The 26,721-nt window shown below is 46.9% G+C and overlaps 1 protein-coding gene and 1 long non-coding RNA gene across 4 annotated transcripts in view; one reads left to right on the forward strand and one right to left on the reverse strand.

Moving 5' to 3' along the window:
* The window catches only part of LOC142584089 (uncharacterized), a 445,388-nt gene that overhangs the window by 145,426 nt on the left and 273,241 nt on the right, over window positions 1-26,721 (forward strand). The gene's annotated exons all lie outside the window — the stretch shown is intronic.
* Window positions 6,940-25,096, reverse strand: LOC142584636 (uncharacterized). 3 transcript variants are annotated; one of them, XR_012828845.1, is made up of 4 exons: window positions 23,656-25,096; window positions 23,521-23,579; window positions 22,492-22,561; window positions 6,940-10,021 (listed from the first exon to the last, which is right to left on the reverse strand). It is a non-coding gene; the product is annotated as an uncharacterized LOC142584636 (long non-coding RNA). The 3 variants fall into 3 exon arrangements; XR_012828844.1 differs by lacking the exon at window positions 6,940-10,021 and adding an exon at window positions 10,223-11,655; XR_012828846.1 differs by lacking the exon at window positions 6,940-10,021 and adding an exon at window positions 21,411-21,551.

Here is a 26,721-nt window from a genome sequence, read left to right on the forward strand (position 1 = left end):
TTCCATAAAATCATTCGACACTTCTCATAATTTCTGTACCTTGGGCTTCTGATACTACGCATTCACCATTTTTGCTTGTTGTTTCTGACTAGAAATGTCTTCTTTAATTTAGAGCTTGAATTTTACCTTTGGAACACACCGAAGGGCTTGCCATTGCATATCTGCATAACAGGAAAACATGTTTCATTAAACATTTGCAAAATCCAATAGAAGATTGATGAGTGCAGCTTGCAGTCTGATTTGACTGAATGAGCCATAAGAGTAACTCATCTCACTTGGTAATTAATTAAATAGCATATTAGTGTGATGTACAACATATAATACACTAATGTGGTGGGTTCTCTTGCTTATATAGCAAAATAATCGGTGCGTGATAAAAAGTTATTTTTGCATACCCCTTGTACACACTGATTTGAGGAAAATGAGCTGGAGCTGTACAATTGATCTACTTTTTTACCTGCGAGTATGCTCAACAAAAATGTGTCCCAGCTGCTTAGCGGCATTTAAGATTATGTCAGCATTACATATATGCGTGTTGTCTAAAATAATTGAATTTTGCAAATGGTCGTAGGGATCTCATGTGCATATCTGCAGTTTATGGATACATGTAAAAGAATCAGCATCAATTGGAAGTGAACAATCCCACAGGCACGGATTCGATCATGCAAATAGATTCGCTGCACACATTTGTGACCAGAAAAGATATGACGCATGAAATGGCATGCAAGGAAGTGCTGAAAATATTGCGCGGTTAATAAAACGCTTATGCTCTTAATATGTGGGTTCATGCGCTCTATTTCCTCCGTATGGGGCACTCACTTCTTGATTGCTTCCTGACACAGAAATACTCGGCATCAGGCTGTTTTTCAGCTGTGGTCTTTGTAGAAACATGATTGTTCAAAGTGCAACCGTTAAACAGATTTTATGACTTCCTTGTAGATTCGCCAGTACGATTCCGGTGCGCTGGTCCACCTGTCCAGCAAATCCCTACTGAAGGGAAACCTGCAAATAAAAGCACCACTCCGCATGTAAAATAATGTTCTACTGTGATGCTTCTCAAACTATTGTGATGCATTGCAAGAGCTGTCTACTCGCGTGATGTTCTGAACAAGAAGATACATTCGTTTACTTACATGTGAAGGTATACGGCAGAGCCCTTCGGGGCTTGGATGGCACAGAAGGCACGAATGTGCCATAGCGTCCGATGTCATCGCGCGATAACATGCCAAACGTAATCTGTACGGAACTACTACGCATCCAAAAACAGAGCTTCGAAACCGAAATTCGCGTCATCCTTTATTGGATGAATTCGTAAATCGTAATTTACATTAGTCACGCACTTAGCGAGCGCTTTCTGTAAACCAGATATTAACGCATCACCTTCATAAACCCATCGGATATGCGATTTTAAATGACAAAGCATAAGGTTCAGCTCTTTCAATAGTATCTGCGCTAGCTGGCCACATTGACCAGTAGCAGCAGGGCGGCGCCCTATCGGTTCCCACTTTTCCGGGCCAGCTTTTCCTCTAGAGTTCTTTATATTAACTCTATGATAAGGGCATTCATGCGTTTAGCCTGTTCTTTCTGTTTACGAGTCGGTCGGGTGTGCGAGCTTCAACGATGTGCTTGTTTGATGGTGTGTTTTTGTGTTTGCTTTAATGAAATCTGACTTAGTTCGCGTGCGCATAAGTGCCCCGAAGATATACTTGTCTCACTGCAAACTCACCGCATGCGTGGGGCTAGCTAAATGTGGAACAGCGATGTTCTGCCGTGGAGTGCGCTGCCTTTGTCTCGGGTTGTGGTAAAAAAGTTGGGTGGATGTCACAAAGAAATGATGCGTATTATTAGCGGGCCACAGCTCGTTCACTACGCAACGGCATGTTGCGAGTAACATCGCATCACTGGGAACTTGGAGGGCGCCTTTCGACCTCGTCGTACCATTCAAAAGGTGAGTAACCGTCCTTGCTAACTACACACGTGTTGTGCGTGCTTCGCGTGTGGGCTTGCGAACGTGGGAAAGAGAACTCCCACGCCGACAGTGAAACCTATGCCAATGCTTACTGAGCGCTGGGTGTCAGAATTTTCTTAGGCAAATGTATTTCCATAATGCGAAATTTTGATAAGCGTCTTCTTTCGTTAAGAAAGATTACGTTCCGAAATAATCGTGTTCATGCGCACCTGTGCCTGAGCCCCCGCATTTCTGCTGAAGTCGCATGATAACCACCCATCTGCCTCTTGACTGATTCTTACTGCAATCACGTTTCCTCGCTTATAAATGATTCGAAGTTGTAAATGATCTCTGCTTACAAGGTTTTTGGTTTACGAGCAGCATTAGGAAAAAAATGTAAGGAATCACAGCTTGCTACTGCTACGTTTCTTTTCAATACAAGTGGTGTTGACACTACTTTCCCGTGAGTAAAAATGACAGGGGAAAGTTGCTTAAAGTCTTGAAAGGAACTCTATAATTGTTATGTAAACAAACATTTCTTGCAGTCTGCTGCTGCTGCTGAAGCGTGTTCAAAATTTTGCTATGTAGAAGTCGTCCCTGTTATCATGACATTCATCAGTGACTTCGATTTTGTGCTCTGTTGCCACCCTGCACCAGTGCAGGCATTGTCTTCGTGACTGTTTTTACATGCTCCTTGCATGTGTTCACGATGTGACAGTGTTATTGTGCCAAAGCTATAAGTTAACACTGAATTCTTATTGTAGTGGTGAAGCCGTGACCCACAACAGTTTCCACGTAATAACTCATGGCCATGGCTGCAGCAGCATTGCGTGTAATGTGGATGGACATGTCAGGTACGCATGAAGTGTACGTATTCCAAAAGTACTAACTCGGTATCGTTAGTGGATAACATTATTGACGTATTCCTTAACGCAGCTAACGAAATAGGCTAAGTATTTATGCAACTTTATTCTGCTTATTTACTTGCTGCTTACTTGTGTTCGTAGACATCATGCACACTTTATCGTGTTCTATATAAAAGTTATAGGGGTATTACTCAAGTTCGCGCGTGCGCACCTGACCCTTCTCTGGATCGCACAGCGCCGGCAGAGCGGCAGTCGCTCACTAGCACTTTCGCAGCAGCCCTAACAGTCAGAGCCGTGACCCCTAACCCGCGGTTCGCAGTGAGTTGCGACCACGGCGGGTTCAGGCCAGTGGGGACAGGGTGAGTCTCGACCTAAGGTGTTTATTCACCTTAGAGTACAAATATACCAACTGACAACAACAGGAACCACACATACAAACACAACACAAAACCACAGCGGCGGAGCATTCCGCACGTCTGGGGTGAAATAAACCGCACAGTGTGGGAACGACAAAAGAGGCTGATAAGAGTTCAGCTCACCCAGAGTGGATCGGCGCTCGGGCCCTGGGGCGGTCAGTCGCTCACAAAGGCCGAGCGTAGCAGGGGGACGGCGTGCGGTGGTCTCAGCGGTTGAATTGAGATGCTGCCTGTCGCAAGCTCCTCAGCCGAAAGACAACGGTGCATCGGGGGAATAGCGCTTCTCCCCGAGGGGCGGAGAGGGAGTCTCCCCGGCTCCAAAAAAGGGAAAGGAGGGAACGGGGTGCCTTGGCTGCAGCGTCGCGGCCAGGCGCGAAGAGAAGCGAAAGCGGCGAAGGTGCCCTCTCCCCGCTACCCTCCGCGAGCTAGCACGTGATTATCGCGGATAGCGTTCCGACGGAGATGTTCACACACTTCGTCGCCAAATAGTGAAGCGCTTGCTCCGGTGTCTAACAGCGCATAAAACCGGCGCCGGGCAACTGTAACCTCTATGAGTGGCACTGGCGTGTCGTTGGGTGGTCCGAAACGACAAGCCAGCGGGGCAAGGAGTTCATGTGTCTCACTTCGCCCCGCTGTAACCGCCGCCGGCCATGCAGCGTTGCTCACCGGCGGCCCCGCTCGTTTCCCGAAAGCGCGTGCTCTCGGTTCGCAGACTGTCTGCAATCCCGGGCGAAGTGTCCCGGCTGGTTGCACCGATAACAGAAGAGAGCCGGCCTTTGTCGGGCTTGGCGTCCAGTGCCTCGCGCCGTTTGACCGTTGTTCCTCTCCATCGACTACTCCCTTGCAGGCACGCTCTGCTCTGGCATCCTCGGGCCGGCATGTCGACCACGATTCTGCATACCTCGGCCTTCGGCAGCGCGTGCTGCACGCATGCCATAAGTGTACGGGTCGAGAGCCCGGTCAGATAAGTCCCAACCGTTTCTCAGTTGTCCGTCACTGAAAGCAACCGCACCATCTCCACCGGAACGAGTGCGAAAAGTGTCCCCGTTCCACGCGCATCGCGGCTCAAGTGCCCTCGACGCTGGGGGTGGAGGTCGGTATGAGCGCGAGGCGAGTATGTCCGCTTGTATGCGCTTTGCCTTGGAGGCCAGCTCATCCAAATCCCTGAACTTGCTGCCTCTTAGCTACGCTGCGAAGGTGGGATGAGCTTGTCGCGTGACTCTCCACTTTATCGCAGTTCGGAGCAGAAGGGTCAGCGGTACGATAAAGTTCGTCCATCGCCTTACGTACTCGAGCAAGGATTCGTCCGGATGCTGAGTACGCAGCTCCAGCTCGCGCCGCAGACGACGCTCGTAATCTGCGGGCAGGAATTCCTCGCGTAAGGTCGCTCGGAACTCGGCCAGCGTGCTAGACCGGTAGCCAGTAAGCCGGAACCAGCGGGCAGCGTGATCAGTCAACGACACTGGTACGACGCGCTCCAGTATCTCGCCATCGGACAGCCCCGTTGCGCGCTGGTAAGCCAGCACCCGATCGAGGTATTCGTTGACGCTAACTGAATCATGATACCCGCTGTAGGTGGGTAAGTCCACCCTCACTCTCGGTCTAGCAGCTGCGGCGGCAGATGTCAGCAGAGTGTTCTGCACGGCACCTGTCAACCTCTCAATCAAGCGCATCGCATCGTGCAACAGTGCCTGCTGAGGCTCGCTCTGGCCAGTAATGCGTGGCACAGGAGCGGGACGCCTTCAGCAAGTGTGCTGCTGTGGCTCCATGCTCTCCGCAAACACTGGCGAAGGGTTCGGTGTAATCTGCCTCACGCATTCAAGGGTGCGTCCTGCCGGAGAGAGCGCCTCATGTGTAGCTCTTCGAAGCTTATCAAATTCCCAGGTCTAATGTTCGCCGCAGGGCATGACTGAGCGGTTGCAGTTACCGCCGCTTCGAATTGTTGCCTGTTCGTAGCAACCTGCGACAGTGTATACAACGGCTGTAAGTCAGCCCCGTACGCTGCCATGGTTCGTTCGTGTAGTGGCATTCACTCACACAGACTCAACCTGTCACACCTCTGGCCCCACGTTGGGCGCCAAATATAGGGGTATTACTCAGGTTCGCGCGTGCGCACCTGACCCTTCTCTGGATCGCACAGCGCCGGTGGAGCGGCAGTCGCTCACTAGCACTTTCGCAGCAGCCCTAACAGTCAGAGCCGTGACCCCTAACCCGCGGTTCGCAGTGAGTTGCGACCACGGCGGGTTCAGGCCAGTGGGGACAGGGTGAGTCTCGACCTAAGGTGTTTATTCACCTTAGAGTACAAATATACCATCTGACAACAACAGCAACCACACATACAAATACAACACAAAACCACAGCGGCGGAGCGTTCCGCACGTCTGGGGTGAAATAAACCGCACAGTGTGGGGACCACAAAAGAGGCTGATAAGAGTTAAGCTCACCCAGAGTGGATCCGCGCTCGGGCCCTGGGGCGGTCAGTCGCTCACAAAGGCCGAGCGTAGCAGGGGGACGGCGTGCGGCGGTCTCAGCGGTTGAATTGAGATGCGGCCTGTCGCAAGCTCCTCAGCCGAAAGAGAACGGTGCATCGGGGGAATAACGCTTCTCCCCGAGCGGCGGAGAGGGAGTCTCCCCGGTTGCGCATTTACATTCGCTCGCCTGTGCAGCCGGTCGACTGCAGCGCCGCCCCCGCGGCACCAAAGGGAACTATATATCTAGGTAAGTTTTCGCCCTAGGGGAGTCTAGGTCCCTAGTTGTTGTGTAAAAAACGCGCCTAGCTCCTGAAACGCCCTAGTCCCCATGCGCGCGTTACGGGGCCCATAGAAATATGCGCTAGCTGAGGGTTTGTGCCAACTCGCCGGAGCGCCAGGGTGGGAGTTTCATTGCGCGTGCACGCAAGCAGCGCGACCACGAACGAAGCGATACCAAGGTGGAACAGCGGATTTTACGGCAATCGAAGCTGTGTGTGTGTGTGTGTGGGTGGGTGGTGTGTTTAAGACGCGCTTGGTGTGTGCAAAGAGCAATTAAGTTGCGTGTGTGACGAATGTGTATGCTCAAAATAGCACGACCACGAACGAAGGTGGAATATCGCGTTTTGGCGTTTGGTGTGCGCAGAGCAGTCGAGTTGCGTGTGTGACGCGTTTGTTCGCGCAAACAGCACGACCACGAACGAAGCGATGCAAGGTGGAACAGCGCGTGTTGCACAATCGAGTTGTGTGTGTGCGTGCGTGTGTGTGACGCGTTTGTGATGCGCAAAGAGCACGACGACGATCGTCTTCTAAAACTGCGCCAGAGCAAACCGATTGTTGAGTACTACATACGTACTGCGCGGGCGTTAAAACTAGAGAAACGCGGGATTGCGACGCGACCAGCCGCAGTGTATAGGACTGTACGTACGTACGTACGTTTTTGTAATGTGGTCAATCTTAAAAGGACGATGGCATTTCTGCACCGGCGGAGAAGTGGGAAATCGTGATTAAATTTGGCCGATCATTGTCAAAAGCAAAGGCTTACCCTTAAATTAGGGGTTATCTCCTACCTTCTACTGAAACTGCAGCCTCCAGTAGTCTTCATGCACTTTTGTAGTCCTGACACCATACGACGATACCCTCTGACGTGGGGCCCAGACTACTGGAGAGCTGGTTGATCAAGCTTGCACTTAACCTTTTGTTCTTTGATTATGCTACAGTGCTAGAGCGTGGTTTCTTGCTATTAGTAAACAGGCAAGACAACAAAGCATTGCTACTCTACTCCTGTTGTGGCTCTTCAGTCAATGACACTAGAGGGGAAAGGAATCGAGATCCAAGCCAAGTGGCAAATTGTGTTTAGTCAGTCTTAAACACCCTTAACTCAATGTTTTAAATGCCTGTGTGGTTGATACCTTGTCTAGTGGAACTTCTTGCCATCCCCAAAATGTGCATAGCACCAGAGGTATAGTTTGACAGCTGTAAGCAGTGCAATTAAGGGAGTGCAGTACCTGTATTGCAGCTTTACACCGGCTAAGATATTGAAGCTTGGGAGTATGTTCATATTTCTCATCTATAGTGTGGCAAGAACTTGTAATCCGCCCTCAAGTTCTGCTGGAGCACAAGCTACTGTTGCTCTTTTGTGCAGCTAGTGTCAGCAGACAAGCTTGCAGTATTGCTAGGTAGAAAAGCACTTAGGCTTCACGACCATCCAAGTCATAAATGAATAAGTGCATGGCTAGAAGTTATAAATCGCAAGAAACAGTTCAAATGCCATTGAGCATAGTTGCGCTATTGCAATGTATCCTTCGGAGCATTGTACGAGCCATGGTAGTTCCCACATTGTGTTGAAGTGCCACACCAGTGACATATGATAATGATGCTAGCGTGATCCAGTGTGGCTGTACTTTAATGTATAAAAACTTTTCATGTGTTTTAGATTATATTTAGTGCAGTATCTGAAAGTTTATGCGCAGAAGATGATAGCTGACCTTACAGCCATGTTTTTTATACAGTCCTTCACTTTCCATCAACTTCAGCAAATCATTGAAGCCCCAAAATAACACATTTAATATTGGTACTCAGATTGAACAGTTTCAGTTCTATGTCTATGTTTCAGAGAACTGGACCAAACTTGAAGAATGAAAATTTAGCTACCTATTGATGCTGTAGCTTTAGGCTCTGCAGGAACCATTTATCTGCAGCACCCAACTTATCCCGTATTTGACGGATCATGATAGATATGTGAAGAAGCAAGAGTGTTATGCAGAACAGTTTTCAAGAGGTAATGAACCTCTCCCATATAATTCATAAATAACTGGAAGGTTTCTCCTAAGGAAATGTTCGTGCTCTGCACTGTAACATTGACAAGTACCTCCCTAAGATAAGGTGATAAAGAGAGCTGGTTTTATGAATCTGTTGTATTTCCACAATTTTGACATGGCATAAGTGAGGCCCAAGGCATAAATGGTACTGCGTGCTGCACTTATTGTACAGATCAATAGTAGCCAATCAATAGCCATTTTATTGAAGATGCAAACTGGATCATATCCTAGGGCCAATTCACTGTCAATGAAAACTGTTATACTGGCTTCCTGCACTGTTTATTGATCATGGACTTCTTTTTGAAGTGCGATTGAAGTCCCTCAATATCTTAAACTATGAATTGCAACTGGGAGAATGTGTCCATTCATTAGGACCACACTTTTTGTCTTTAGCTCTCATCATTGTAAACAGCTTCATAATGAGAGGAACCTCAGACGAAATGCTTTTTTTTCCTGGCATCCTTCTTCTGCCTTCTTTGTAAGCACAAACTATGGACATGTAAACAAGGTAATCTTGCATTTACCCTGCCTACAAGTGCCTCTTTTGACATTCATGCCTGTATTGCCTTTTCAGTGCCACTGAACCACTGAACAGTAATGACGAAAGCATTGTGCGGAAATATGCAAGGTGATCAGGAAATGTAAAATGAGTCATACCCCCGATTGTAGCAAACTGTTGCAGAGAAAACCCATGCACGTTTCTCGGAAAGTCTTCACAAACCTATCACATGCTTCAGACTGCTCCTGTGATTCAGATGTCTGCGATAACACGTAAAAGTAGGTTCTCACGGGCACATCTATTCTCTAGTTCATGAAGTCTTCATTCCAGAGAGCCTCACCATGCCGCAACACGAACCCCCGTATTCATAAATGCATCTTAACTTGAAGCCCATGCTTGACTCGATTTAAATGACGCCTGTCATGAACACACCAAAAGAAACGCAATGAGCATCTTGGGCGCGTTCACACCATGCGTCATTTATATCAAGTCAAGCATGAGCTTCAATATATATTGCTGAATACGGCGGTAAGACTTGATAAAGTTTGCTATTATTTATTTGTCCAATGTTTCAGTTTTCTCATCAAGAATATCTAGCTTTTTCTGAATGCTACCAATTTTTGCTTCATTCTCCTTTTCACCACATGTGCTTCATGGCAATCTCTTTCTCCTTTCCCATGCTGTTGGCCAACGTGCAAGTGTTGTCTATGCACTAGACAGTTACGATGTGGTCAGCAGGCTTTGAATTTCTCTCTTTGCTTTTGTGATCAAGTCTGCCTGACCATTAGATTACTGTATACAATGAAAACAAAGCCTTTTTTTTTCATGAAATGGGCAAGCACTTGCATCTCTTGCAAAGGATCTTTCAGTAAAGTTTTTCGTTCCTGCAATCACACTGAACATGCACGTCCATCATAATTTTTATGTATCTAAAACGCACCGCCAGAAAGAGTAACAAAAAGCAGCTATATTTTCAGATAGCACTTGTGGCTAAGAAAGCAACCCAAGACCAATTATGGATGGTCTCCATTTTTTTTTTCAACATGTAAGGAGCATTGTGCACACACCTCTCAAGCATAAAGGCAGCACGTATGAGCCATGATGCCTCAATAGCTCCCATGTCTGATCACCCAAAAGAAGGCAGGCCAAACATAAAATTTGTTTTTTTGAAATTCCGTTTATTATAGCTAAAATTTTATCTTGAAAACACAAAAAGTAGTCTTCATTTCAAGACCGTGCAACCTCTGGCTGTATATTGCAGAGCATGAAAACATGAAAATATACTAAATTGAAATAGCAACAGCAAAGAAACACTGGCTTCCATCTTCTGCAATGCAGAAGAGAGTGACACTGTACACGGTAATCCAAAGTATGGACCCAACTTGGTCGTAGCATACATGCTCTGTGCTGATGTAACTTTAATTAGAACTGAAGTGTGGCATCCACTACTCGCCTGTGTCATCAAAGGCCATTTCATGTTGCCACACATTCTTTATCTGCTACCTGAAAAGATTACATTACACCATGAAGATGACAAAGCTCACATGCATTAAAGGAAAATTGGTTGGCTATCTTTTCTCCCACACAACTCTGCCAAATACATGCAATTAGTGTAAGTATGCTAGTTCCTTGCACTGTTTCCCATAACATCTTTGTTGAAGGCACTGGGTAACAATATCTCAATCACTTCACAAACTGTGGAGATTATTGTTAATTTTTAAAGCAAACAGCTTTATTTGCCTCTTGACAGCACATGGCATAATTTGTTTAATGTAAAAGGTTGAAGCAATTCATCGGCATGTGCTTCACAATGTGCCTTGCAAAGATTCCTCATTAACAAATATACTGTTTCGAGAGTTTTCATTTCAGTTTGCTGACACAATGACAAGAGACAGGAGGGAAGCTATGAAGCTGCTTGTCTCCCCACACCAAAAGCCAGCACCTATAGACTCTGCTAAAGATGTACTTCTCAAAATCTGGCTACTCCTTGACCAATCCGTGCAAAAATGTTAAATATGTGAGTCAGAAGTTATGTCAATCAGGCTGCTGCCACTCAAAGGGCAAAGCTCCTTGAAACAGCAAAGCCCAAAAAACAAGGAAATAAGAGCATGTGCGAACGTTTCATGCTTTATAATGTAGAATAAAGATTTCATCAACGCCAGGAATGACACGCATTAGTGCCAGCGGGAACATCGTCTTGAGAATGGCTCCTTGATTTGGATTACATATTTCAACTAACAATTCTGCTGTATTGATTTACAGGTTGTATTTATGAAATCAGCAGCAATTCTGCTCGTACAGTTTGAGAAATATGCCAAAATTGATGCATGGTTCTTTCACATAAGAATTTGAAGGACAAATTCTAGGAAGCGTTACAAAGGCAGAAACAGTGTTCGAAGGTGTCAGAATGAGGGCCATGAAATGAGGTCCTTGACTAACCGAACAGTGCCGCTGCTGCAGATATTTTAAGCATGAAATGCTTTTAGCTCCTGTTGTCAGCCACCTTCAATGAACCAAAAGCCAGAGCCATTATCCTGGCACTCAAACCAGCTCATCCGGGCAAACAGTCAAGACTGCAATACATATGCTAGTTACTTCCCAAACATGTTAAAAAAATATTGCTTTTGAGTTCTAAATATTTGCTCACAATATCACTCAAGCTGTAACTTCTAGTATGCTGAAGTTTTATTTGTCACTTCTAATAGCAACGTTCAGAGGCAGATACAAGGCACTGTACACTTGTCATTTTTTGGCACTGAGACACAGTTGCTTGTGCTCTTTTCAATGCCAGCAGTCCGCGAGGTCCACGGCGCATATGGTGGACCGAGACGAGACTTGCAATGGGGTTCTGTCTTTGACAGGGAACTTGCTTCCAATATGGACCAGTGTACAGTTGCGTGATGCGGGGGGGTGGGGTGTGCCATTGCGAATGTGCGCTACACCCATTTTAAGATTGTGGCTAGTAACATCTACAATCAATCTGCTTTGTCGGCAGCCATTTCATGCTTACATCTATTCTCGATTACAGGAGAGCCAGTATTTTTTATTGTCACCAGAACAGCCTGAAAATGCTCATACAAAATTCTCCAAAGAGTGCAAGCGCTTCCGAGCTTTTTTAGTCTGTACATTCCAGCTATCTGAAATGAATCCAAGAAAGTAGTGGATGTTAAGGATATGATCATAGAGCTATGGCATATTACTTCGAGGTAGATGAAGTGGTACACGAAGGTGTCCTGTGTATTCTATTTCAGTGATAACATCATAGTGAACTGTTGGATAGGAGAGATGCCGCGCTAGTGCGGCCAGCATCAAGTGCAATCAAAACGTGGCTTTGCTGTTGTTCAAAGCAGATATTGCATTCACCCTACAGCAGAAAGGAAATGAAGCAACACCTTCAAGAAGGCAGTCCCCAAACAGCGAAAAAAAAAAAAAAGAAGGTTGGAGGACACTTAAGCTGCGCCTTTAAGAGTGGAACACGATAGCATTAAAAGATCCCTGGCTGCTTCTCACGCTTCCGGGCAACTGCAGCTTATGCTTCTGTAATGTTTCCCTTGAAATGCTGGTGGCAAACGCTATGCGCGAAGGCGAGCTTTCTGGGGCATGCCACTCCTAAGACATACCTGAAATGGCAGCTGGAAAAGGGGTTTGTGTTTGAGTTTCCGCGCAACAGAATGATGTTTTCTCGCATATTCAAATTACAATCCAACGCTATCATGTCTCAAAGTTGTGTGCAAGCCATACTTTATGAAATTTTGATACATTATACTTTGAGAATTTTAATTAGTTCAGTAACGCCTATATGCCACGTGGAGGGCCTGCACGAATCAGGATGCATGGTTCGGGATAAATTTTCTCATATGGAAAAGGTCGCCAACACCACTGCTGGATTTTCAGCGACACGGGGCCCTGAACGCTATGGCTGTTAATACCATTGTGAATCAGTTCCAGGCCAACAGCACATGTGCCGTGCACAAAAAAAAATAAATAAAAGTAGATGCACGTGGGCACTTCCCAAAATTTTTTTACAAGAAAGGCAGAGGAAAAACCTTCGCTGCTAAGGCATCAGATGAGTAATGTGTAAAACATGCAATATAAAGCTTAATTTTACACCCGACAACAATTACATTGTAACGTAGATTGGAGACAAGAGTCTTGCAAGATATACGCTTCTCTTTAATGGCGGGCCAGAACAAGAGCGTGCAGCTTACGCACTTCATCGTCTGTAGTGGCACCGACCTTTGCGTGCACCGTCCTGCGGTGCGGGAGCCCCACATCTTTGTGTCAATTGCCTCCCATGAGAAGAGCGACCGTCTCGGTTCAAAAAGCTCTTTCAGCTACATAAGAAATGGAGCTCCTCAGGTGCATCTCAGCATTCAGGTATGCGTATAGTAGGGTTTCATGCGCACTACACGAACAACTTCAGCGGGAGGACGACGACGTAGTGAACTGGGCTCAGAACTGCAGGGGACCACTTCGTAGGTCACGTCACTGAGGCGGCGTGTAACCTTGTAGGGACCAAAATACTAGCGGATCAACTTTTCTGAGAGTCCATGGTGGCGGACGGGCGTCCAGACCCACACGCAGCCGCCGGTATTGTAATGGATGTCGCAACGACCCTGGTTGTATCGAAGGGTGGCGGTATGCTGTTGGCTCCGGATACGATGCCGAGCAAGCTGGCGTGCCTCTTCGGCTCTTTGTACGAACTCTTCTACGTGTTCGCTGGTCGGGCTATTATCAGCCATAGGTAGCATGGCGTCAAGTGTTGACCTGACGTGGCGCCTACACAAGTTCGAACAGCGTAAGCTATGTAGTCTCCTGTACAGCAGCGTTATACCCGAAAGTCACATAGGGTAAGATCGCGTCCCACCTCTTGTGCTCTACGTCGACATACGTGGAGAGCATATCAGCCAGTGTTCTGTTCAGACGTTCCATTAATCCATTGGTTTGAGGGTGATATGCAGTGTTCTTGCGGTGAGAGCTATGCGTCAGCTGGAGAACATCCTTCATAAGTTCCGCTGTAAATGCTGTAACGCGGTCAGTGATGAGAACAGACGGTGCACCATGTCGTAGGACGATGCGGCGTACAAAGAACTTGGCCACTTCATATAAATTTACTTGCGAAATAGCTTCGGTTTCGGCGTACCGGGTTAAGTAGTCGGTAGCGACGACTATCCATCTGTTGCGCGAAGAGGTCACTGGGAATGGCCCAAGTAGATCCATTCCTATTTGTTGGAACGGTGCTTGAGGAAGGTCCACAGGATGGAGAAAGCCAGTCGGTTTAACTGGTGCTTTCTTGCGGCACTGACAATCATGGCAGGTCTTCATGTACCGTTGCACAGAAGAATATGGCCGGGGCCAGTAATATTTCTGTCGTATCCTTGCCTAAAGTCTTGGCGAATCCCAGGTGTCCCGCGCATGGCTCATGATGGCAGGCTCGCAAAATGTTGTGGCGTAGCGCCGACGGCACGACAAGGAGGTACGTATTGGGGCCGCTTCCGCAGTTTTTCCTGTAAAGGACGTTGTTGTGCAAGTAGTATGATGATAAGCCGCACATGAGCAAGCAGGGTAAAACACCTTCAACTCCTTGGAGGTGTTTGATCCACGGCAGCAGCTCAGCGTCAGCGTGCTGGTGCTCAACCATCTTTATGGCGTCGATAACGGCGACAAATGGCAAGTCATGGTCAGGGTCCAATGAAGTCGTAGGGAGTGGTGCACGTGACAAACAGTCGGCGTCACTGTGCTTCCTGCCAGATCGGTAGACAACTGTAATATCATACTCTTGTAAGTGAGGGCTCCAATGGGCTAGTTTGCCTGAAGGATCCTTGAGGTTGGCAAGCCAGCACAGGGCGTGGTTGATCGCTCACAGCGTTAAAGGGTCTACCGTACAAGTAGGGTCGGAATTTACCAATTGCCCACACAACCGTTAAGCATTCTTTCTCAGTGGTTGAGTAGTTTTTCTCAGACTTGGTGAGACTGCGGCTTGCATAAGCAACGGGTCGTTCCGCACCAGCTTGCCACTGCACAAGCACCGAGACTCTCATTGCTGGCATCAGTATGGATTTCAGTGTCAGCGTCTTCGTTGAAATGAGCAAGTATCGGGGCCTCTTGCAAACGCTTGCGCATTTCATTGAACGATTGCTGCTGCTCGTCCGCCCAAATGAAAGGCGCATCGTCGCATGTAAGCCCTGTTAGAGGCTCAGCAATTCTCGAGAAGCCCTTGACGAAGCGCCCATAATATGCGCACAAACTAAGGAAGCGTTGGACAGCCTTCTTGTCTGTGAGTGGTGAAAACTCAGCGACGGCAGCTAACTTGTCGGGGTCTGGTCGGACGCCTTGAGGACCAACGACATGGCCAAAAAATTTGAGCTCTTGGAACCCGAAGTAGCGTTTTTCAGGCTTGATGGTGAGGCTGGCAGTATGGATCGCAGGACACCCTCGAGTCATGCGAGATGTTCGTCAAACGTGCTCGAGAACACAACAACATTGTTTAAGTATACGACGCAGGTTTGCCATTTGAGTTCAGCAAGCACGGTATCCATCGTCCGCTGAAAGGTGGCAGGTGCGGAACAGAGACCGAAGGGGAGAATTTTGAACTCATACAGCCTATCAGGTGTCACAAATGCTGTTTTTTCACGATCCTGTTCATCAACTTCGATTAGCCAATATCCTGATTTAAGATCCAACAAAGAAAGAAACTTGGCATGTTGTAGACGATCCGATGCGTCGTCGATGCGTGGCAATGAATAAACATCACGCTTGGTGACACGGTTCAACTTTCTGTAATCTTCACAGAAGCATAGTGTGTTGTCTTTCTTTCTAACACTACAGGGGAGGCCCACGGGCTGGTGGATGGCTGGATCACGTCGTCTTGGAGCATCTCTGTAAGGATGCTGACGGACAGGACATGCAGACTCGTCCGTAATAATGCGGTGTTTTGTGATACACTTGCGCCGCACTTTGGATGACGTTGAAAAATAGTCCACAAATTCATTCGCGAGACTCAGTAGACGGTCTTTCTGATGGTCTGGCAGAGCGGCGTTAACGTGAATCCGTTCTTTTAGGCTGGGGAACCCAGACTGCTGAGACGATGCGGTTTCCAATGTGGCAATGTCAGTAACGTTAGTGATTTCGTGAAGAAATGAGCTCAGTTCGGCCATGTTGTTCCTCGCGGTACATGCCGATAATCGTTGCTAAAGTTTGTTAGCAAAACGACTGAACATTTGTTTTGCACCTGAAGAAGCCCTCTGGCTATACAAATGTGGCGCTCAAGAAGCAGGGGCACGTTTGCCTCAGCAATTCCTTCGGCGGCGTCCTCCATGTCGCATTGGACAAGGGTAAGCATGCTGCTCTTGGGTCGCAACGTGATGTGATCGTCAGTTACGCGAAGCGCGATGTCACGGTCGTTGTCATTACTGTTCGCTATGGCTTGCGTAGTAGTGAAGCTGACTCTAGACTCTTGCAGGTCGATGATGGACCGTTCGCCTGAAGGAAATTCATGCCGAGTATAAGGTCCTTTGAACATTCAGGAAGGTTGACGAAGTCGCCGATGTACGTGAAGCCCCGAATGTTGACTCGTGCCGTGCACCGGCCCATTGGAGTTATGAGATGACCTCCTGCAGTACGAATCTGAGTTTCGGTCCATTGCGTCGAAACTTTGTTCAGTATACGCGCGAGATTCTGGCTCATAACAGACGTGTCCGCACCCGTTTCGATTAACGCCATGACCTCGTGGTCATCTGTGGTAACTGGTACGGAACTACACTGCTTTCTTTGCGTCTCAATTACGTCATATCGCGGTCCTTGCAGTGGAGGATCTTCAGCGTTCGCAACATCAGCGACCTCTTCCTCCGCAGGTCGTTGGACTCGGTTTTCCCGGGAGGCTGGGCTGAGTGAGCGACATCTCGTTGCTCTCAGCTTGAATAGGGGGCTGGAAGACCTGTTTCGGGCGGGTGACGGTGACCGGGGTTCACGGAATCGTGGGGCAAAGCAAACGAGGTATGCGTCAATCTCCAGGGCGCATTCACCATTGCACGGGCACGGCGCATTCAGTGAAAATTCACGGAGCCCAGCTCATTGGTAGGGACACGTTCTGTAGAGGTGATCGGCTTCACCGCAATGAAAACACAAGGGCCTCCGGTCTGCGGAGCGCCATACATCGCTCTTGTGGGGTGGGTGTGTTTCAGCCATGAATGGCGTGCAACGAGGCGAGTGTCTTGTTCAACGGCGCGCACACCAAGAAGGTCCAGGACGTCGCTCACATCGCGAAAAATCGGGGACAACAAACTTCGTGCAGCTTCTGTATACGACATGCGAGGTTGTGGCTGCCGTACCTTGTGCTGTGGTGTCTCGCTTCGCTCTGGGACTTGGACTGCCTGCCTGATTTCCTCCCGGACGACCTCAGACAGAGCAGGTCGCTGTACCGATGCTGGAGCCACCTGAAGCTTTTGAAGCTCCTCTCGAACGATAAGCCTAAGGAGCTCCCACAAGGGATTAATATTGTCCAGGGATATAGCGAGAGAATCACGCGATAGGGTCGACACGTCGCGGTTCTGCCTTGTTTGCTGCTGCAGTGCCTTTTCCATCGATACGGCTTCCGCGAGAAACTCTGCAACAATATTTGGTGGGTTGCGTATTAGGGCACCGAATAACTCTTGCTCGACACTGCGTATCAAATTCCTTAGCTTCTTTTCTTCTGGCATGGACGGATCTGCGTGTCGGAAAAGTCGGCACATACCTTTGAGAAACATTGCGACGCTTTCGTTCGGCCTCTGTACTCTCACCTGCATTGCAGATTCAGCTCGCTCCTTGCGATCGAAGCTGGCGTATGTGCTGATTAGCTGCCGTCGGAATTCGTCCCATGTCGATAGGGCCCTGCCTCACGGTTCTCAAACCAGGTCCGTGCGTAGTCCTCGAGGGCAAAGTAGGTGTTGCGTAGTTTGCGCTCTGTAGTCCAGACGTTGAATTCTGCGACACGCTCAAAGTGATCGAGCCAGTCCTCTACATCCTCAAAGGTGTCCCCATGGAAGGACGTGGGGATTCGTGGCTGGTTGAGGACGACCTCGGTCGGGGCGGTCGATGAAGAAGGTGGAACCAATGTATTCATCCTTCTGACTTTATTGCGTAGAGGCTCGTGCTCAGGTGGCAGTCCTTGAAGTCGACAGCTTTCCGTACCTGCACGGGAGTCAGCTTGACCGGACTTCGTACTGGGCTTGTAGACGGCGTTCGATCTGCGAGTGGTAGCACGTACCCCACACCTCCGCCGAAAAATGTAACGTAGATTGGAGACAGAGTCTTGCAAAATGTATGCTTCTCTTTAATGGTGGGGCAGAACAAGAGCGTGCAGCTTACGCACTTTATCATCTTTCGTGACGCCGACCTTTGCCCGCGCTGTTCTGCAGTGCAGGAGCCCCACACCTTTGTGTCAATATGCACAAATTGCACGCAGAATTGACGTCGACTTGGGGTGAAGGTCGCTTTCCGAGTTCTGCCTGGTGTTGTCTACAGGCAACAAACGCATTGGTGAAGAAACTTACACAAACATTTTTCGTTGTCCTTCACTGTCTTTAGTCTCTGTGTATTTTCTACATATCCACCAAACCTAAATGTTTTCCTTAGGGTTTTTCATGTTTCATCCCTAACAGTTAGTGCCCATTACAGTGTTGAAGATGTTTGCATGTTTTTTTCTTCTACGCACAGCACTTAAAGAAGAGCCATCCTGTCAGCCACCTAGGTCTACTCCTTTTGCTCAACTACATTTTTTAGCCCAATGATGAGAAAGACTTCTCTAGCGTACCTGAAGGTCATGAAGAAGTAGAACAGGATTACCGGCTGCGCGAGATATTTGAAGACATACTAATGATTTTTTTTTCAGACAAGATTCAAAACATGTTACAAATTTATTAGCTTTCTTTTACCATTTTTTATAAGGCTATTGAGTAAAACTATCTTCATCCTCAATTACTGACTGAATTCATCTTTGATAGCAGCAACATTCTTGTATCATATAGCGTGTTTTGATGTTGGGCAGTCCTTCCACAATAACAGCCTTTAGGGAGTTTTTATCTATGTGTAGCTGTTCGTTATTCTCCTTCCCAGTAACCCCCACCATACATAGTGGCATGCAGATTGAAGTATTTGGAACTAGGGATACTACATCGAGGTTGATGTGGCTTCAGAAATTTACCACCGGACACTCGCGAGCCATGCAGATGTTGTGGAAGCAAATAAATTATATAGGGTGGTGCCTAATGACATTGTGCCCAAAAAGCTTTACTATGTCACCTGGGGCTGCTTGGCTAAGGCCATAATTGGCTTTTGAGGGTTCTCACTCTTATCACCCCCTACCTCCTGGAGGAACTCAACCACTTGAATGGCACCTTGCCACAGGCATCAGTTATTTTTTGTCACAGATGATAATTAGACACGATTGCTTGTCTCACCCTGAAAACAATGTGGTTCGTGACATTTCGAGAAGGTGGTGATCTCCAAGTTACTGTGGTCAGTGTGTAATGCGACTAGCACAACATAAAGTTCCATCTCGTGCATCAGGCAGAATGCTGCTATTTCCAAATAAATTTGCTAAATAGGTCACAGAGGTGATTGTGAAGCTGAAGTCGAGTGCTTAGACAGATTGAGAATGTTAATGGTTGTGGAGATTCAAAGCTGCATCCTCAAATACTTTGCGCAGCTTGCATGACAATGTTGAAACTGGAGCCTGTGTCCTGTGCACTAATATTTCACTGTTTTGTATGGCTGCTTTTATAGAAGACGAAAGCCAAACTTCTCCAGGTTTAAGACTGGTTTTACGACAGCTATGACAGAGCCAACTCCTTGGTGCATGCTTATGGTGACGAAGCCATCAGGAGCACTCCACACTTTTATGGATTACACAAAAACTGAACAAGCAAGCCCTATGAGCCAATTCCTGCAGTAGACCATACCCTTCAGATACTACAAGTCACAGCTTGGTGTATGAAAAATTGATGCCCAAATTCAGGGTTTTGGCAAATCCCTCAACATTACAGAAAGTTCTTGACCACCTTCACAGCACCGTTCCGTTGGTTTCGCTTTAACTGCTCACGCGATTTGGTATCTGGTGTGCCCCAGATCAAACACAATGGTATATGAATGATATTCATCCAGAACTTATATGTGTTGCTTGTCATATGGTAGAGGTTATCAGTTGGTGCTCAACTAAACATGAACACAACGAACTCTGCAGTACATTTGAGGGCACCCACTGTGCAAGAGCTGCCATCCACAAAGAGAAATGTAAGTTTGGCATCACAATAACATCCTACTTGGGGCACATGAACGAAAACAAGCTCAAAGCTGTCACAGACATGCCAAGACCATCCTCCAGAAATACTGCTGCTAATGGGCATGACCACCTATCTAGGTTTATTCGCTCCTAACATGCAAACACTACACCCATTGTCCAGCATGCTGTTTTCAAAGCATGGTTTGTCTGGAACCCACACAGGTTCCAGAATTCTCAAAATGGAAAGAAATACTTTCTTCAGATCCAGTGCTTGGCTGGTGCTCCTCAAAATGAGAGACCAGCTGCTAATCACAGCTGATGCTTTGTGCTGTGGTCTAGTTGCAGTGCTCAGCCAAAAGCAAGACGATGGGCAACATGTTACTAGATACGCCTCAAGATATTTTGCAGAGACAGAATGCCTGGCTATGCCCAGATATAGAAAGAAGTGCTTTCTTTCTTGCAAGCTCGAGATAAATTCTATAAATGGGGCAACAATCTGTTTCCCAATCTATAAAATGAGCACATGATTGATGCATTATGAGGCATAATGTACATCTTAGGCAAAGACTTTCCCGCAGCTGATACACTGTGAAGTTCTCATGTGAAGGAGAATAACAGGCACCACAAGGGCCTACCAAGATTGAAGGCTATGCATGCTGCCTCTCCCCACCTTCTTTACAACAATTGAAGAAAGAACAAGTGCTAGATTAATGCTGCTGCCAACTTTGCATTTTCACTCGAAAGAGCTGGACAAGGTGTTGCAAACTCTGAAAGAATTCTGGCTTTACAAGGACAATGTAGTCCAAGACATGTTGATATTTTGGCAATAAAACCATCGCGCCCAAGAAGCTACAGGAGCTTACCCACCCAGCACTTCTCACTTGAAGGCCACTTTGAAATCAAAGAATGCCTATCAAGATGACAAAGTGCTGCATCATAAATACATACAAACAGCAAATGTCTTCAAGTCATGTCGTACATGCTAGCACCACAGGGCTAAGAGAAGGGTGACACTCCTGCAATTGGGATTCCGAGAAAAGCTGTTACAGAAGTTCACTATGGACATATTTTCTATTGGAGGGGTGTGGTGGCTCATCGTCACAAAATACTAGTAAGGGTATCCTGAGCTAGTACTGGCTAGTTTGACAGGACCTGTGGTTGCGACTCAATGCCTCTTTGTTTTCACAAGGCGTGCAATAGTGTAGTGGTCGTGAACCGCAACAAACTGTAGCTTCCAAAAGGGCGCAGCTCGCTGTTTGCAGAATTCATAAGAATTCCAACAAATGGCGTGCAGTCCATGCTACCAACAGCGCAATGATCTCACAGAAGCCACCATAAACTTATCCAAGAACTCCCTTGAGACGTCAGGTGATGCCTACAAGACACACGATTATAGACTGAGCCTTCTGAAAAATAGCTCCTCGCTAGTGCAAATGCTTACGAGCCAAAGGCTTAGGACTACACTTCCAGCTACTGCAAACAGCTTCTTTCCACAACTCCCGGACCCGAGGAAAATGAAAGTGCATGAGCAAAAGTGCAAGCAGAAACAGAAAACTTACTCTGATGTTGGGCATGGCATACAAGATCTACCCAATTTGTATCGACATTAATGTCCGAGTAGTTGACCTGGAAAATGCAGGCACACTTCAGCAGCCAGGAGATAAGCCCAGGTGATAGTGGATAGACACGGACAAAAAGACCATTCATCTCAAACAGGACACAACGAGTGCCACTGCCTCTGGCTGCATAATCAAGGGTTCGATGAAAGTTCGGCTGGTCAGGCATGGAAACGAAAAAAAAAAAAACGTGATCTAAGAAATAATAGTCACACGACTATTATTTGCCGAGCATGCGCAGGAACATAGTCACAAGATTGACTGGGACAATGCCACTGTTGTTGCCAAAGAAAAGAACATGTCATCCTGGCGGCTGCTAGAATTGCTAATCGTTCAATTGACGCCAGCTACGATGAACCGGACACCAGGGACTATGCCTGCCATTTACACATGTTCATTACGTCACATGCTGGCTACATAAGTGACGACGATTTCCTGTCCTACTCAGTGAACAAGGAACCCGCGTGTAGTTCCAAAACGTCGGGTTATACATCAGACTTGGTCAGTGACCGTGAACCCCCCTTCATGCCTCTGGCTAGGGGAGACGAACACAAGCAGCCACACGACTGTACCGAAGAGGTTCCGTTTTGTAGAGATCCTGGGCATCAACACCATAGAAGTGCATAACACCAGCTAAGCAGTAAGCAACATGACCCTTTTTATACAGGGAAGGATGTGCTACAAAGATGCTTGTACTACTGTAACGCTAATGTGCATGCTTGTAGAAAATGATCACAATAAAAAACTCACCTCTTGCCTTGTGCTCAATGTTGAGGCTGCCATTCTGAATCACAATTACTTTATCCCACCTAGCTAACAGTTTGTCAAATCTCAACGAGGTTTTAATAAGACTCTTGTCTCAACTACCCGAAACGCCAGTCTGTGTAGTAGTGTTACACAGTGTTGGGTTCAAATCTACCATAATCATGAATCCGAATGAACTTGCCCACATTTCAGTTATTCTGCAAAAGTATTTGGGATCACTTCGTTGCTTCTATATGCACTGCGGCAATCACAGCTGTGAAACACATTTAGGTCGTACTGAAGATGTCAAAGACCATGTAACATATGTGCTGAAAGGAGCAATGACAACTTACGACATTGACAGATGCCATTCAGATGAGTGTTGCTGTGCCAGTCGAAATTGCTGCTTTGACAATGGCTAAACTTGAGACAGAATACCATGAGGCAAAGTGAAAAGAGAACAAAGGTGCATTTTTCAGCTACATCACCTCATTGCTCCAATGCCCATGCATTTGATAATTCATTCATACAATGCGACGGCCTAGGCAAAGCCACGTTTGGATGAACCAATGTCTGCTTTTAAACGTCACAAAATTCCACTTTTTCACGCACTAACGAACAATTGGCAGGTTTGAGGATTTACGAGTGTCAAGAAATAGTGAATCTGTCATTCATGTGTTTACACTTTGTCTCATTATCTTCGTATGATCAAGTGTATGCTTGAAAGCGCAGACACTACACTGCTGGCCTGCTAGCTAAACGCACTTTCAAGTGGCAGCTGGTGATAGAAATCTTCGAGCATTTGTCTATAAAAACGCTCGCGCAGATTTCGCGGTATGCTCATGCGCTTTCAGTGCAACGCACTGCGTGACACCTGCCTGTCAGGCCGAGCAGGAGAGCGCCAAGGGACGAAACACCAAATTGTTCATTTGGCACTGTAAATACGTATGTCTCTATTATAGTGTGCCTGTATATACACTTCGACGACGGCAATGATGCCACCGCTTGCAAAGTCGACCAATTTAAAGAATGTGTCACAGCGTTCGCTTTCCATGTGTACAATCTAACACGGCGAGTCTCTTTTTTCATGCGGAAGCAGCCTTCTGGATCTAAAAACATTGATATCGCGAGCGCAACAGAACAAACGGGCGGTAGTGCGCATGAGGTTAAAATCGTAGTCCGCAAAATATGGGCTATAAATAACGGCTCAAACACGTTACAGATGGGTGTCAATTTAAGGCGTGCAGTGCATTTAAAGCGTACTTTTAGCGAGAACTTCAGGCGGCGTGAAAAATGATGCCTAAGCATGCATAAATAACAAAAAAATTATGTACGTCCCAGATGAGTTGAAAGTGGTCACATAGACAGGTAAGCTACCTTACCTGTCTATGTGAATGACAGGTGCAGCCTCTGAGCTTCTATACGATTCATATTCGGTATTCTATTGGGTACAAGAAAGAGTTATTACGAGGAAATATAAGGAACAGCTGGGGATAACCAAAAAAGTTGAGATGTACCATTGAAGCTCCCATGCTACGCTCACATCCAATTGACAGGAAGCCGCCATGGCACATTTTGACTACCGGAAATAGGTGGCGCTTAGAGCCTTAGAATTAGAGTTACATAAAGAAATGTTGAAACAGTTTTTCGTTTAAAATATGCTACGTGTTGCTTATTTTAATTGCCAGTTTTCGTTTTCATCCCTTGTCTAGAGAATCGCCAACAAAAAGCACAATTTACAAACTGTTGAGAACCGAAACCGAAACCAGGGCGACGCACTCTTTGCGGGCACAGTTTTATTAACCTTGATCAATGCCTTGATGATAGTGCGCCGAAACCAGCACATGCGTGCAAAGGCGATGGATGCTACGTTCATGAGAACAATATCTCGACATCGGTCAATGCTGCATAACATAAGCTTGCAGCTGTAGTTTTCACACATTTTTTACACATGGTATGCTTCGGTTCTTTTCGGATTTACTCTCCGACACATTTTAAACTGTGCCACTACGCACATGCCAACATTTCGTCACAATTTCTTTAAAGCGGCATTTAGTTCATCGAGTACACCGACAAAACATGCGTGGAAACGCTTTCGAGCACCTTTCTCAGCAATCCCGTCTCCCTCCGCTCCCGTCCCCCCCCCCCTTTTTTTTCCTATACCGCCGCTAATTAATGCACGTATGAGTTAACCTCCACATACAAATCACTCGTGGCGTGTCCCTTCACTCCGAATTAAGTCTGTGCTGTAAACTTACGTACGTACATGTACAGTGCTATACATCGCGGCTAGTCGCGTCGCAATCCCGTGTTTCTCTAGGTTTAACGCCCGTTCAATACCTATGTAGAATCCAACAATCGGTTTGCTCTGGCGCAGTTAGAAGACGATCGTCGTCGTGGTCTTTGCACACCACAAACGCGCCACGCACACACACACACACAACTAGATTGCGCAAAACGCGCTGTTCCACGTTGCATCGCTTCGTTCGTGGTCGTGCTGTTTGCGCGAACGAACGCGTCACACACGCAACTCGATTGCTGTTTGCGCACGCCAAAACGCGATGTTCCATCTTCGTTCGTGGTCGTGCTATTTGCGCATACACATTCGTCACACGCGCAACTAAATTGCTATTTGCACACACCAAGCGCGTCACACACACAAAACTTCAATTGCCGTAAAACGCGCCGTTCCACCTTATATCGCTTCGTTCGTGGTCGTGCTGCTTGCGTGCACGCACAATGAACCGCCTACTCTGCTACTCCGGCGAGTTGGCACAAACAATACTACCACTGATACATGCTGATACTACCACATACTATCTGCGCTATGGTATATTTCTATGGGCCCCGCGCGAGCGAGCGCATGGGGACTAGGGCGTTTCAGGAGCTAGGTGCGTTTTTTACACGACACCTAGGGACCTACGCTCCCCTAGGGCGAAAAGTTACCTAGATATATAGTTCCCGTTGGTGCCGCGGGAGCGGCGCTGCAGTCGACCGGCTGCACAGGCGAGCGAATGTAAATGCGCTCCCCGGTTCCAAGAAAGGGAAAGGAGGGAACGGGGTGCCTTGGCTGCAGCGTCGCGGCCAGGCGCGAAGAGCAGCGGGAGCGGCGAAGGTGCCCTCTCCCCGCTACCCTCCGCGAGCGAGCACGTGATTATCGTGTGATAAGCGCGTGGCCGCTCCGGAGATATCGGGATGCGCGTGCGATCCCCACAAAGTAGACCTCACATGTCTTGACGTTCAGTGTTTAAAATCGTTTTGCTGCAAGTTAAATATTATTTTTGCATATTACACAGTATATTTCATTTTTATTTTGCTTTTATTTGTTTTAAGCTATTTCCTATGTGTAGCATATATTTCCGTATTTTTCTTTCTGCTTATGCTACGCACATCTGCAGTTTTTGTCCACGTAAGAATTCCAAGTGTAGCGTGCCATATATGCCACAGGCCTAAGCACGCAGCGTGCATACCATTGTATTTTGATATTTACAATTATTTCTGTCTTGTTCTCAGAATAATTGCCACTGACAAATACACATATGATGAGATTCAATTTCTTCAAATGAAGTGGGAAGGCCAGTATTCATTGTGTTGCAGTTACTTAAGTAGTGGGGCGTCGTCAGGTAAGCTTGCTGTGTTTTCTCTCCCTTTCTTTATATTCTTTGCAAGCTGCCCCATTCATGCTGGTAGGCATTGTAGCAGTTGTGAGTGTGTCTACTGCAGCAGTCTCGAAGCTAGTTTGCGCAGACTACAGGATGCCAACAAATACCCATCACAGTTGTTGTGCATTTCTCAAAACCAGCCGTGTCCACTCGGTGAAAGTTGTAGTATCCGTTTGAGTTTGCCAGTCAGCTCATGTAACTTTTCCGGACAAAATTTACACAGGGAGGGAAGGGAGACCATACAACATCACCTCGGCTAACAACTGACTGTTTAAGTTGATGGATGGATTAAAGAAAATAGCACTTGATGTGCGCTTGTGTTGTGCTCGAGGCAATTTCAGAGGGAAGGCAGACGTTGTAATACAAAGACATGATATCGCGATAAACGGTGCTGGCATAAAAAATGTAATGAAATAGGCACATATTAATTTATATTCCTTGTAATCTAGAAAGGACGCCTTTCTTCATGCACTGATAATGGGGGCTAGCTCATATGTCTTGTTATTTATGTGGTGTGCCTGGCTGATTTCGCTTGCCAATATTCAACCATGGGTGAAAGCATAAACAATCGTAATCCGGCCTGAAGCCCCATTTCGGCAATGCGGGGCCAAGTCAGACGAGCATACCGGTCTTTTGAGTGAGATATGTTGATCTCATGGGTACATATTTAGGCACCGGCCAGTCCGCCCTATTTACATTTGACCACATGTGAAAGGAATACAGTACACTGCGTCTGACACACGCTGGACAAATTTGGTGGTATCTTTAACCAAGCAAGCCTCGCTTGCCTTCTTGCCTATCTCATTTCAGTTGTGAACTGTTGTGCATATGCTGCCTAATTTATTTTTGCTGGAAATATATGTGCATTGCAGTCCATAAGTGAATTGACAATGGCACCCAAGCATTGGAGGCTTGCTTAGT

This window comes from Dermacentor variabilis, chromosome 6 (genome assembly GCF_050947875.1).
Source record: "Dermacentor variabilis isolate Ectoservices chromosome 6, ASM5094787v1, whole genome shotgun sequence".
Classification (NCBI taxonomy): Eukaryota; Metazoa; Arthropoda; class Arachnida; order Ixodida; family Ixodidae; genus Dermacentor; species Dermacentor variabilis.